The following is a 3,413-nucleotide window of genomic DNA, read 5'->3' as shown; positions in this document are numbered from 1 at the left end:
AGTTCGAGCGATTCGGACAACCGTGTCCCCCATTTAAATTTGCTGAGATAGATAGTGACAATGTTTGGTCTCAAGTTTTTATATCTTAAAAAACATATACATTTCGTGAAATAATATTTTTCTTATGAATTACAATGTTGTGGCCGAAGAGGCGATGATCATATTGCACGAACAAATGCGTTGAGAGCAGGAAATGATCGACTTAGGGTAACAACATGAAACATTATGGTGATGAGCAGCTTGTCATTTATTGGTTTAGGACTTTAGGGTTTAACTTTTAGATTTGATATTAATTTTTTTATTGGCGTGGTTGTGCTACTATGTATAGATATAGCTGTAAATTTATATATAGCGGACCAAAATCTAATAGAGTGGTATATATAAAACTATAAATTTAATTTATATTCAAGTATATATGTATGTGTAATGTGTGTATATATAGGTGCGTGTGTGTATATATGTATAATTTATATTTGTGTATATACATGTTTATATATGTATGTGTATATGTATATGTATATATAATAATTAAAAATAACAATTCGAGCCGAACCGAGCCGAGCGGACCTTTGCTCATGCTTGGCTCGTTTACAAGCGGCTCGGTACCGAGCGTCAAATCGAACGAGCATTTTCCGAGCAATTTCCGAACGAGCGTTGAGCGAGCGATGAGCGGCGAGCGATTTGAACGGCCCTAAACTAGTTGGAGCAACGACTCAGAGAAGAGAAGCTGGTTGCATAAGGTACAACATATCTAATGTTAGTTTTTGATATTTGTGAAATATAATTTACCAGTTATATTTTTTGTAACTTATTTCGACTACAATGTTGTTAATTACTTGTAGGATCTTGAAAAGAAGAGGAAAGAAAAACCCAAGTGGTGTACGAAAGAAAGAAGCAGCTTAACAAACTTAGAGCTAAGGCGATAGAGCTTCTCAGCTTGAAATCCTTGTTAGAAAACAGGTTGTTTTTATTATTTAAGTTTTGCAATACCTTTGTCTTGATTTGGCGTTTATTTTTTGATGTTTCAAGATTGGTGTTATATTAAGATTCCAAATAAAGTTTTGTTGACTGTTTTCTTCTATCCGGAGTATATTTTGTTCCGTTTGGATTATATTCATATGTCCGGCTTAAATGCATGTTTGTGATAAATAGTTACAATAATGAGTGTGTGAGTTCGGTTTGGTGGGGTAACACACTAACGGGTCCGAGACTGGGTTCGAGTTAGGGTTAGGGCTAAGATGAGTTTGTTGTTGGACAAACCTTTAAACAAATAACATATATATGGTCAAGTTATTCTACAAAGGCTTTTAATTGTAAGAAGTGTAAGAAGGATTTATAGAGTGACAAGTGTCCAATAACCTAAAATTAAACCCACTACATCACCACCCAAAACCTAAACACTAACCCCACCCCACCAACACCCAAAAACCTAAACCCCCCCCCCCCCCGCCCACCCCCCAAAAACCTAAAAAAAAACCGAACACCCCCCTCCCCTACCCCCGGCAAAGAAAAACAAAAAAAAAAAACTATACCTCACCAAAAAAACCCCAAAAAACCTAACCCCTCCCCCCCGCCCCCCCCCTCAAAAACCTAAAAAAAATCTTGCGTCGGATTGTTACGATTCTGATGGACGAGTATGTGTTTCTGAGTTCCTTTTGTGTAGATCTAACGCTTTTACGTACATCGATGTGTGATAGTGAAATTTAATCGTGGATTTTGTTTTCCGTGCATCGCGAATTTGGTTTTGGTTGTGACTCAAAACCGAACTACCTCGTACATAGCCCTAAACTCACCAACCTAAGTAATATGTTTCCCGCCGCATCGCGCGGGTAAACGACTAGTATATATATATATATATATATATATATATATATATATATATATATATATATATATACACACACACGCACACATTTTATTACTCAAATTAATTGAAAAATATGTGGGGGTTGCATTTCTTAGCATTCACATTTTGATGAATTTTGATATGTAAAATTGTGAATAAAATAAGAACTATTTGTGAAAATAAAAGGTAAGTGTTTATGTATAAGCATATGACGTTAAGAGCTAGTACCTAATTATATGTCTATTTATTTTTGTATTGGAATTTATTATTTTGGATTTTAGTAATAAATACTTGAAACAAAAGCTTTTTTTAAAACAATATAATATTTGTTATTTTTATGTGTTTTTTTATTCTTACATTCATTAGTTTTTTAGGTTCTTGTGTTTATTTTCCTTAAATTAGATAAAGTGACTTCGACCATGGTCTTTTTATGGAAAATTAAATTAATAAATTTAAGTAAATTATTATCGTGGTTTAGATAATTATGGGAGTTATTATTGTACTGGGGCTGATATTTTTTAATTAAGAACGGGAATATTCTGGTTTGGGATTAGATATTGAGGTTTGAGACAATTGTAGCTTCAGACTTGATTGTTGTCTTTTCTTATTGTGTTCTTTCTTTCTCAGGTTTGACGTAGAAAAGAACCCATCGTTGGAATTGGTGGTCTCAGAAATAAAGCCTATATGGTAAAATCTCTTCCCTTATATATACTTCTCCCTTAGTTAGAGCTTCTTGCAATTGTTTTACCTTGGTATTGTTTTTTATTTAGTTTAATATGTGTATCATATTTGGTTTTTATTATGTCATTTTCACATATGCATTATTTAGTACATATAGTTGGTGTTAGTGCATTTTGGTGTGTTTGTGTGCTGAATTTAGTGTTTGAGGGCAAATGATTAGACCATTGTTTTGGGATGTAAACAATTGGGCTTAGTGTTTAAAGTAATTGGCCTTAATGTTTGAGCATTCTAACCTTGGAGTCAGACCTTTCATAGTATGCATGAAATTGGGTGTAGATTTGAGAAGAGATCACAGAGGTAATCTTCCGGTGCGTAAATGTTGATCACTCTTTTGGTATTATAGAATCTGCGTCGGTTCCTTCATGTTTATTTACCAAATTTGTTTTTCTTAAAAACATAATCAAATTAATCCGAACATGAACTTTCAGTTGGTATCATGGTCGTTGTCAGATCTAATACACCTAAGCAGTGTTATTAGATCACCAAGCTCCTGGATTTTGGCTGAAATTGAAGGTTTTTGATGAAACTATGGGTTTTAATGTCACGAACTAAGTTTGAATCAAAATTCAAATCTAAAATTGTTTTAGTATCAAAATTGATGAGTTAGGGTTGTTATTCATGTGAATCTGAGTCTTTTGATCCATTATGTGTCGAATTTGGATGAAGTTTAAGTGATTTCGTGTTTCCGGTGAGTGATACGTCTAGTGTTCATCACCAAAACAGTAGCAAGATGATTAGCGTATTCATTCAGGTTCAAATCGTTTAAAGATGCATCTGAAGCGGCAATGGTACACTAGGGTTTACCTACCGACAGAGGCAGCCAGAA

Source organism: Helianthus annuus, chromosome 2, assembly GCF_002127325.2.
Source record: "Helianthus annuus cultivar XRQ/B chromosome 2, HanXRQr2.0-SUNRISE, whole genome shotgun sequence".
In the NCBI taxonomy this organism is placed as follows: Eukaryota; Viridiplantae; Streptophyta; class Magnoliopsida; order Asterales; family Asteraceae; genus Helianthus; species Helianthus annuus.
Note: the sequence above shows the minus strand (reverse complement) of the source record.